Here is a 12,281-nt window from a genome sequence, read left to right on the forward strand (position 1 = left end):
CGATTTTTTTTTAAATTAAAAAAAAAATCTGCGGGTGGCTAAAAGTTTGTAAGTTTGAGAACGATTTTATAGATTTTTACAACGATTTTTTGTGAAAACCCGAAACTTTGTCCGTTTCCGTTACGCGAGTTTCGTTAATAAAATTTCGAATTTGTTAACTTTTCCGTCAAACTTTTTGGTTTAGAAAATAATCTAGTTATATTTAATTAAACTATTTACGAGTTGGAACCAAAAATCGCGCAGAAACCCGAATATCTCGAAAAATCAACCATTTGCGGTCTAAATGAGATTACGACCGTAAACGTGTTTACGGCCGTAAACGTGTTTACGGCCGTAAACTCGTTTACGACCGTAAACTTGTTTACGGTCAGCATAAAGTGGACCCCCACAACACCCCTATAAATACGACACCCCCACCTTCATTAGAACATTTCTGGCCAAAAACTCTCTCCTTCTCTCTCTAAGAACCTTAACCGTAAACACTCAAAACGCCTTCAAACTTCGAAAATCATCGAGAAACCACGTTTGGAGTCACTTGGGAACGCCTGGAAACGATTATCTCTTCGAAATCAGCAATCAGAACCATTTTTCTTGAGTTTACGGTCCACCTTCAAGAACCGTAAACCCTGTTCTTGAGTTTACGGTCCAACCTTCAGAAACCGTAAACTCTGTTCTTGAGTTTACGGTCCAAGCCTTCAAGAACCGTAAACTCCTCTTCGACCGTAAACACCTTTAAAGTGGTGTTTTTGACGGAAAACTCACCTTCTTCGATTCGATCAAGTCCCGGTAACATTCCTCAACCGAATTCAAGTGTACCTCTAACACGTTATCTAATGAAATCGCTAATTTAGATACATATACGTATTTATTTGATAATAGGATTCCGTTAAGTGTTGCGTGCAACAACTCGAGAATCTTCATTTCAGTCAACGATTTCATGACAAGAACTGTGAGTTCATACCCCTACATTTTCCGTATTTTTTAAATGTTTTCAGGGGGGGGGGGAATACAAGCTAATCATAAATGTTTTCAAAACTTATGCAAATCTCATACTTTAACCCTTTTGTACTGTGTTGAGCATAAGGGACGTTTTCACAAAAATTTGCATAGTTTTCCGGACACGCTATTCACTATACATGCAAACTATAATCGGTATAGTTTGGGATTTTCTAAACATAACGAATACATAAACTTTCACTATTAAACATATGCATGAAGACATAAATAGTTTACAGTTACATCACCACTTTATCATGGCTTTTCATAACTGTAATTATCATTATATACGGTATACATATGGATTTTCACTACGGTAGAACGCTACTACATTACATGTAAACTAGATTGTACGATACTGTGAGGCGCTACTTCACTACTGTACCCTTAGGTGTACAGGGATAAATCATACCACTGTATAACCAGAGTCTCCTGGAGGGAGAGCGTGAGATTTGTGAATAGATCTATTCGGGACTGACAATCTCACATCTGGACTGCTAGCTACAGTTAGGCGGGCACGCCTGAGATGTACAAATGTCATTTAACTCGACGCCTGAAGAACGTTGGAAAGGTCTCTAGTCATATCAAGCATGGTTATACGACTCACAATATGTATAAATCACCTTTAGTTTACAACTTAACACTCTTCAACAGTTCTATTTTTACTAAATAGAACTGATACACACTACGTATTCTGGCTAAGGCCAGGGTTTTTCAAACAGAACCGATTATGCAATGGTTTCACATATAAAATACTTACACTTCATGATTAGTTTTAGCTAGTCACATGAGGTAGTATTCTCGCATATCACTACAGTTTTCAGTAACGATCATTCATGGTTTTATACGAAATCGATAACGCTACCCTTTTCACTAAAGAAAATATCGGATTTTCTTGGAAACATACAGACATTCATGGTTTATTACAGAACTGATAACACTACGCTTTCACTAAGGAAAATATCGGATTTTCTGGAAACTATTCAAATATTTTCCGAACTCATCAACGATTTTCACTATAAACCACCGCTTATGAACTCACCAGCTTTATGCTGATACTCTTTTAAACTGCTTGTATTCTCAGGAAATCAGTAGACAGATGCCTGCTGGGTTTTTGAAGAGTTGAAGCAATAGGAGTTTAATGTTATATTCATAGAAGTTATATGATGTAATTCAAACAAGTTTCAGAATTGATGTAAACATTTTTACTTAAGTATTCACTGTAATGGTTGTGTTGCTATGATTGCTGTTATTCATTGGTTGTGATGCTATACATGACGTCCTCCACCCCGGAACGTTTCCGCCATCGGTTTCGGGGTGTGACAGATTGGTATCAGAGCCCATGTTTACAGCGAACTAGTATACCGAACCTTACGTGGTATACAACTATAAACCCTAAGGGGCCTAAGTGCTCTACACTAAAAGTATACTTTCAAAATATAAGTATTTTTATAAAATGTATACGAGCATGCATACATAACAAAATTCGTGTTGCTAGTAGAAAAGAACAAAAGTATTTGGATGCTGGAACGTTGCGGTTAAACCTGGGCAGTTATGTAATCATGTCTAGGGTGAATATAGCCTGATCAACTATATTCAGTCGAGACATGACCAACATGTGCTTGGGAGTGACTGTGGTGTTACAGCAGGCCTAAAACTTACCAAAATCATCTCACATAAAATACTATAGGAGTATTTTCGCTAGAACCAAACTCAGTATACAGATTCACTCTAAGTGTTGCTACCTCTCCTTCCTTAAGCGATAACTTACTTGTATTAGTAACCTTTCTGTGTTTATCGCTCGGTAGAATACTTTCATTATCAGGATGAGATATATTTTGTTTTTATATCTCGAGGAATTACCATCCTCTTCTTCCTGATTGTTTCTAGAACAAGATGCCTCCTCGACCAAGACCCATCAGAAGGAACGACGACACTCCGCCACCACCACCACCCCCACAGTTCGACCCCGTCATGTTTCAGGCAGCAGTTACAGCCGTCGTGACTGCAGCAATGGCTCAAGTGAATGCTGGTGGGGCTGGAGGTGGAACCGGCCCACAGAGACAAGATGGAAGTCAGGGACATCAAAAAGAGTGTTCCTACAAGGACTTCATGACTGCAAAACCCAAGTCCTTCGACGGAAATGGAGGTGTCATCGCCCTGACTCGATGGTTCGAGAAGATCGAATCCATCTTCGAAATTTGCGTTTGTTCTGAAGCAAACAAGGTGAAGTTCGCCGCCTGCACCTTCACCGACAGAGCCTTGACATGGTGGAATGGGCGGGTCAAAACCCTAACCCTGCCAGTGGCTAATGCCATGGGTTGGGAAAGATTGAAGGAGCTCATGCTCGCTGAGTACTGCCCGAGGGGCGAAGTGCAAAAGTTGGAGCACGAACTTTGGAACTTGAAGATGAAGGGTTCTGACATTGCTGCTTACACTGCTAGATTCTGTGATCTGGCACTTCTCTGTCCGGGAATGGTCACCCCGGAAAGCAAGAAAATCGAGAGGTACATCTGGGGGCTGACACAACCAACAAAAGGAAATGTCTTGGCTGCGAGGCCGACCACATTTGAAAGCGCCAAGGATCTGGCACAGACTCTGATCGATCATGGAATCGATCTGGATGAAGTGGCAGCTGTCTCTGAACCACAAAAGGAAAGCGGTGGGAAGAAGAAGAAGTTTGGTAACAAACGAAAGGGTCAGTCTTCGCAGGAGCCCTCTAAGAAACAACAAATAGTGGCAGTTCATGCTGTTACTGCTCCTGCTGCTGCTCCCACTGCTGTTCCAACCACCCAATCCCCTACCGGTGGTTATGCTGGAAAACTACCCCTGTGCAACAAATGTAACTTCCACCATCACGGACTCTGCCGTGAGTTGAGTTGCAACAACTGTGGAAAGAAAGGACACACAGCTCGATACTGTAAGACACCAGCTCAACCAACCAACCAGGCTCCGGGAGCGGGCGCTGGTCAAACTTGTTATGGATGTGGAGAGGCTGGACACTTCAGGAGAAACTGCCCCAAGGCAACGACTGGTGGCAATGCAGGGAGAGTTCTAGTGATGGGCCAGGAGGAAGCAGTTGCTGATCCTACCGTTGTTACGGGTACGTTCCTCCTTGACAACTCTTATGCATGCATTCTCTTCGATTCTGGTGCGGAGAGGAGTTTTGTTAGTCATACATTCAAACTGTTGGATTAATGTCTAAGTCCATAACTATAATTGGTAAGACTCGACCCGACCCGGCATGGTCCATTTGGGTTGCATGGCATCATGCATTTGGATAGACTATAATGAGAGAAATAACACTTAAGGTTGGTTAATATATTATAAGTTCTAATATATTAATAAGGTTATTTAATTGGTATTGATCAAGAATTAATTTGGAATTAATTAAGTGATCAAAAGGAGACTAATTAAATATATGGGTTGATTGTGTAAATCATTCATTCTTATATATGTGGGCTTGTGATCCAAGATTCCTTATGTTGGACTAAGTCCATGGGGTGACCCATGGATACTCCATGGAGGTTAAAATCCATAGAGCATAAGGAATGGGTAAAGTTATGAGTTACATGGTGTAACCCTAATAGCCACCATATAAAAGAATCCCATGGCTCAAGAAATCGTGCACTAATGTGTGAGTGTGAGGGCTAGACGATTTTAAGGAGTGTTCAAGTTTCTCTCAAGTTATTCCAAGTGTATTTGGTGTTGTGTGAACCATTTGAGGTGTCACACTTGGGGCACTAGGCACTCAAGCTTCATGAAGACATTCTACATCAAAGAGGTATGTATTCTATCTTGTTATATTTATTATTTTGTATGCTAGATTAGGATAATACCTTGGATGTTCATAATTGTACATAGAGAAAACATAGATCCAAGGTATTTAGGGTTGCATGTACACTTAGGAGTGTTAGAATGCTCATAACCTATCAGTGGTATCAGAGCCAGGTTTGTTTTCTTGTTATACTTGCAAAATTAGCTAAAAAATCGAATTTTGGAACCCCTGACAGCATATATTTGAGTGTTTTGGCTAGAAATGGACTAGGAACATTACCCTTAGATGTTTTTGGACTTATAAACTTGTTTTTGATGTGGTAATGTTCATGCTAATCCAATTTCAAAGATAATTGTCATTAGATTCATGTTTTGTATTAGTTTAAAAGTTATGCTAATTACTTGAAAAAAAATTTGATGTGAATTATCTTTGTTCATATGAGTTTATTAGATTAATAGAAAAGTTAATTGATTATGTGTTTTCAATCCATTTTAATCTAAGAGTTGATTCCAAAGTGTGTTTTTGTAACTTGTCCTCAAGTTATATGAAAAGTCACATTTAAGAATCATAAAACTCATAAAAGTTGGCAAAGGTTACAAAATGAAGAGTCTAGTTCTAATTAAACGGTTTTATGACTCCATAACTTGTCCTCAAGTTATGGAGGTTCAAGAGTCTCTTCATTAAATTAAAAAAAAAGTGTAACCTTAATTAGTTCCATAAGTTACAATAAAAAAAGTTATTTTTTTTATTAATTAGTTTAAAGTCTTCCATAACTTGTCCTCAAGTTATGGAACTTGAAGAGTTTTTTTTTTAATTAAAACTACTTTAAACTCATAAGTTATGGAATTAATTAGTTTTGAATAGTTTCAAAACTTGCCCTCAAGTTTTGGAATTTGAAAAGTTTTCACTTATGAATACTTTAATTCCAAGTTAGCCCTTAGAATTTTAAAAGTTAAAATTCAACCCTTATACTTTATAATATTATAAGTTAATAATATTTATATATATGTATAAGAGTAAAGTCAGTCTTACCGTTAGTAGGCCTCATTCACGAAGCCGGTCTATAAGGGGGGTATAAGGTTACTGCCTATAAAATGGCAGTTTAATGGGTGTCCACTCTCACCCACCGCTTCCTTGACTGGTGGAGGGTCGTTAGCCGAACGGGTAGGATAAGGACTATAATTCTCCTTTCATTAAAAGTATTAATGATAAATACTAAGTAACTAAACTCTTATTAATACCCAATCTTAGTTACTTAGGAAAATGTGAATTTGGTGCTAAACCATGAAATTGCACTTTGCACTTTGCTTAAGTCGTTAGTGGAGCGTGTGTGGTTAACCGGCACACTAACCTGGACTTAACAAGGTAGGCAAAGGGTAACTTAATATTTATCATAGTATCGGTGGAGCGTGTGTGGTTAACCGACACACTGATTAAGGGGTAAATATTAAGGGTACCAAGTATATTTGCATGGTTATTCACACCTTGTTTTGTGATCCTCGGCATCCCAATCACAAAACCTGAAGGGCACACTCGAGATTGAAACATGCCTTTGAACAGTTCAATGAATCTCAAAGATCTAGGACTTTCAAATCCAATTAAAACCTAATAAATTATTTCGTTTTTCATGGTGGAAATTGGTGAATCGTCATTCACCTACCTTCAAATATTTTATAGCTTGGATTACGGCATCCCTCTTCTAAGTTATAAAATAGTTTGTTGGGTCCTAGCCTTAATATTTCATATTGGGTGTCATATTAAGGACTTTAAATCAACTATCTTGAATATCTCCCAAAAAGATGTCTGGTCTAGACATTTATGATCTTCCCAAATCTCTTGAAACAAGCTTTCCTAAATGAAGATGATGTCCCATGGATATCATACTTCTTTCACCTCCTCCAATTATTCTCCCTAACCCACAAGTTCCTAAAAAGTTTAAGGTCACTCAAGCCCTATTGGCAAGGCAAGGTCTAGGTGTGATCACATCTTGGAGATGTAGTCACATATTGACAAGCCGGGAGAGTTGGGTGTCAAAGTATTGAGAAAGTTGGTGGCTCAACTACTTTCTAAGTCACATAGTGAGTTCTTTTGGGAATCCTATGAAACAGACTAAGACAAGACCCTTAATGATCTTATCTATTTGCTAAGATCAACTTCCTAAAACGCTATGGACATTGACAATGATGACATTGGATATCCAGTAAAGCTCTCTCTTCCCAATGGAAAGGGATCGGCCATAGTCAACTCGGTTGACCCAATGGTAAAGAGAGAGGCGAAGTCTGAGATAGTCCCATTATCAAGGGTCCATAGGTAACTATTGCCAAAGGAAGGGGCATTGGTTACGAAGCTGCCAAATTTACCTAAGGATGTTAAAGTCAATAAGTTTGGCTGTACTTCAGGTAAAGTCCATTGTCTAACTCTATTAAGTACATGCTGATTCTGATCGCGAAGATGGATTTCAATCGCATGGTTCGGTGATCAGAATTTTGGGCTATTACTTAAGAGTTATGATATTTATATTGCTTAGGAATAGATAACAACAAGGTTTTCATATGGATTGTAAGGATAAGTTTTTCTGCAAAGTTTTAAAATAAAAGAAAAAGGTTTTGATTTTATTTATTTTAAGTATCCTTACAATGGCATTTGTGAAAAGTTGTTGCTTATAAGATTCCATTGATAGCAATATTGGAAAAATGGATTTGATTCTTTCGGTTGTGGTAGTGTCTAATATTACCAAATAAGGAAAGATTCTCATCACCCAAGGTTCAATTGGACCGAAACTTGGAATCATGCAAGTTGTATAGTATGATGAATGAGAACTTTCAGCTTGGAAAATTAAGATTAATTCCTTATGTGAATAAGGAAAGGACTAAGGGATCGAGTACACATTCTTGTGCACTGGTCAAGTCCACCACAAAAGATCAAGAAGACTATTCGTCATGATTTACTTAAGTTCAGTAAATATGGTTATACTTATAAGTTTAAGTATAAGTCTGTAGCATTGGAGAAGTTTCAATGTGAGACAGAACGAATAAGAAGAATCAAAGTATGGCAGAAAGATAAAAGTTTCTTAAATCTGAGAAGATGGGAGAGTACTTTAGTATCATGTTTATGATCATCTTAATGATTAAGATACCATATCACAATTGGTCCTCTAAAGTCATCTTAGTGCATTATTATGACTAAGAAGAGGAGTCATGAATTGTTGAAATGGTTAAATCAAAAAGATGAGTCATACTTCGTTCCAAAACAATTCTTAGAGTCATACTCCAAGATTGTAACTTGAGTGACATATCTTAAAGAGGGTTTGTTAACACTAGTCAAATATAAGAGTAAAAGGTTATCTACTCTTGTACATTTGAAATTGGTAAGTTGTGATGTTTTGGATAAAACAGAGACCAACTTAGGCCAATTGTGTAAAGTGTTAGTATTGATAAAGAATCCGCACTATCTCTTGAATATTTGACAAGGGAGTCTTATATGTCAAGAGGACAGTGGGAGTCTTAAAGCTCTTGAAAGTTTCAAGACTTAATCAAGAATAAAACCTAAAGTCCTTCACTAGCACACGACTTGAGGTTTATAACCTATCGTGTTGAAATTTTTGTTCCTATTCAAGTTGGCTTTGCATAGGAGTTCTGAGAGTTCTCAATTGGTTGCACAACTACTTGGAAGCAATGGCAGGCACCTGAGCTGCCAAATGGCAAGAATTTAAGATTGCACAAGTTTAATCAATATGAGTTTGGATTTGTTACTAACCTTGTCTTGTGATTATGGTTTTGACAAATTCACATGGATAAGAACACATACACTATTAAATCTAAGTGTCATAAGGTTTCTCTCCGATTCATGAAAATGATGGTGAGGAAACACTTTCACTAAGTAGATTTTAGCTAGATAGCAATTGTGATATTTGCATTCTCAAAGTTGTTAGTGGAGCGTGTGTGGTTTACCGGCACACTAACATGGACTTGTGAGAAGCGGCAAAGGTCTAAACAATTGAGACTATGGTTACGACATCCCTTTTCATAGTTCTAAAATTGTTTAGACACATATGTGAGCTATCTAAGAGAGGTGTATGATTTTGATAAAGTTTTATCAAAACAATCTAGTATCAGAAATCTGAACTTTGGTAAGAAAGTCAGCTGATTTCTGAGTACATGTCAAAGCTAGTGGGAGCATAAGTGTTATGCTAATAATCATCATGTTAGTGGGAGCATGATAATTATGACAAAGGTTGCAAGTTAGCAATGTTAATTATAGAAAACAAAAGTTTCAATTCGTGAGGTTGCAGGGGTTGAAAAAGTTGTTTTGCTATAATTAAGGGAGAGGAAATTATACTTCATTTCAATTCTAAAAGCTTAGATTGAGATTTTAATCGTATTTAATCAAGGATATATATATGAATTTCATGTTGGAATGACTCAACATAAGGAAATTCTATATATGGGTCCATTATTTGCGTTCTAAAATTCGATTATGATTACGGCATCCGTTTTCATAATCTGAATTTTGAGAACTTGGCAAATTGAAATGGAAATATTATAGCAAAAGACTGGTTTAGTCTTTATGTGAGACATCATGAATCGTGTCCCATATGCTTCGGATATAGGATCGATTACATGTGCTATATTCATCCTTTCTAAAATTTTCCAAATGCTTGGGGCATTATGAAGGGAAAAGGTATAGAATTGGATATGACTAAAATGATTAAGCAATTGTCGAGGACAATCTAAGGTTTACCAAAGATTGGTTGCTCAAGGACAGTTGGAAGTATAATGTTAATTCTGGAAGGACCATATTGACATAATCTGTAAGGAGGCAACTCTTGTTCAGAAGTGATAGTCAAAATGGAATATGGAAATGTTTCAAAGTTAGAAATTAGTCAATCTGTGTAAGATTAGGAAACTTAATGAAAGAAGGATGTTTCCAAGGAGCTGATCTCCTTTGGAATGCTCTGTAATGATTGTTGTCAAGTCTTTCTGACTTCGTGCATAATCATTAAGAAGATCAATGCATATAAGTTTAGAATCTAACAGATTTTAGTAAATGGCATGAATTTGGAATTCTTGCATTTGCAGTAAGGATTTGGGACTGTGAAAAGAGGATCATTGGAGTGATGTTCAATTGATCTATTTTACAAAGTAAAGATCATAGACAAACATAGTATGCATACTTGGTGTATGGCATGACTAGTGTTTAGAAAACATAGTGTACATGCTTGGAGCATGGGATAACTATTGTTTTAAATTCAAGTATAAAGTTGATAAAACCGAAACAATGAATAATGAGTAATCAGTATGGTGATAAATAAAAGTGTTTATTTATATTCATAGGGTTTGATACCATATTTGATTCATTTATTCTTGTGTTTCACTTTGCATGTTTTGACTTCCAGAATAACTAAGTCGCTCTTCCTGAATGATTAAGTTATTTAAACCATCCACAGTCGGTCATATGTTGGAAGTAGATATGAATCAAGACTGTCATGGGTTGGTTTGTAGAGGTCCAAGTTGGTGGACAAAGTGGTGCTACAACACTCATGAGTGCTCATAAGTTCTGAGTATTGGATTCAACCCGCGCTCATTTGAATCACTTCATGGATTTTATCACGAGTGATCATGAGACGATAATATCTTATATTCTTCAAACCTAGAGATATGAGTTGTTACTATGAGTTGGTTATACATTGATTGCACGAAAACGCATTGGTAACTCGATGTTATAAAACGTGCCTTTGTGTATGATTCAACAAGTAGTAGAACAAGCCATATGAGTCGAAGTTTATCCATTCCTTTTACCTTCGGGATAAAAGCGATATCTGTGGGCCCCTCGATGATTTAAAGATGATACATGTGAGTGCTTGGCCAAGCCAGGACTGATTTGATTTGTTCAATCAGTCAGTCATCATGAATCGGAAATCAGGAAACAACAAATGGACAGAGAGAATGATTGATAATCCATGTCTCAGTCCATATGATATCTAGAATGGAGGAATATATGATCCCTTATCTAATGGACAAGTCATTGACAAAGGTCAGAGTTCATCGACAAGGTCAGAGTTCGACAGAAGCTTTTGAGAGCTACGATTGCTGATCGGTTCCTGAAGTCATACGCAATAATAGTTTTAGACTTATCCAAGTGGGAGACTGTTGGATTAATGTCTAAGTCGATAACTATAATTGGTAAGACTTGACCCGACCCGGCATGGTCCATTTGGGTTGCATGGCATCATGCATTTGGATAGACTATAATGAGAGAAATAACACTTAAGGTTGGTTAATATATTATAAGTTCTAATATATTAATAAGGTTATTTAATTAGTATTGATCAAGAATTAATTTGGAATTAATTAAGTGATCAAAAGGAGACTAATTAAATATATGGGTTGATTGTGTAAATCATTCATTCTTATATATGTGGGCTTGTGATCCAAGATTCCTTATGTTGGACTAAGTCCATGGGGTGACCCATGGATACTCCATGGAGGTTAAAATCCATGGAGCATAAGGAATGGGTAAAGTTATGAGTTACATGGTGTAACCCTAATAGCCACCATATAAAAGAATCCCATGGCTCAAGAAATCGTGCACTAATGTGTGAGTGTGAGGGCTAGACGATTTTAAGGAGTGTTCAAGTTTCTATCAAGTTATTCCAAGTGTATTTGGTGTTGTGTGAACCATTTGAGGTGTCACACTTGGGGCACTAGGCACTCAAGCTTCATGAAGACATTCTACATCAAAGAGGTATGTATTCTATCTTGTTATATTTATTATTTTGTATGCTAGATTAGGATAATACCTTGGATGTTCATAATTGTATGTATAATAGAGAAAACATAGATCCAAGGTATTTAGGGTTGCATGTACACTTAGGAGTGTTAGAATGCTCATAACCCAACACAAACATCTAATCAAATGTAAATCCCAACCTCTAACCGAAACATTTACCGTCGAGATGGCTAACGGAAAGAAGGAGAGCACTAACGACATATTCATAGGCTGTACTCTTACCCTAGACAATTATTCTTTTCCTATCAATCTTATGCCTGTGTCCATCAAGAGTTTCGACGTCATTATCGGCATGGACTGGCTAAGCTCCAATCGTGCTGATATTCTTTGCTTCGAGAAGGCTATCCGTCTCAATCTTCCCTCTGGCGAACCTCTCATGATTTATGGAGATAAGCCTAGCTCGAACCTCCGTATCATTTCATGCATCAAAGCTCGGAAGTATCTGCGAAAGGAGTGCCATGCATTTCTAGCTCACGTTATAGACGTAACGCAAAAAGTTAAAGACCTCGAGAGTCTTCCCGAAGTCTGCAACTTCCCTGATGTCTTCCCTGAAGATCTTCCAGGAATCCCTCCCGAACGCCAAGTCGAGTTTCGTATCGACTTGATCCCCGGAGCTACTCCCGTAGCTAAGTCTCCTTACCGCTTAGCGCCAGCGGAAATGCAAGAATTATCCAGTCAGCTCAATGAGCTGATCAGCAAAGGATTCATAAGGCCGAGT

The sequence above is a fragment of the Lactuca virosa genome, chromosome 2, assembly GCF_052849685.1.
Source record: "Lactuca virosa cultivar CGN04683 chromosome 2, Lactuca_virosa_CGN04683_v6, whole genome shotgun sequence".
Taxonomy (NCBI): domain Eukaryota; kingdom Viridiplantae; phylum Streptophyta; class Magnoliopsida; order Asterales; family Asteraceae; genus Lactuca; species Lactuca virosa.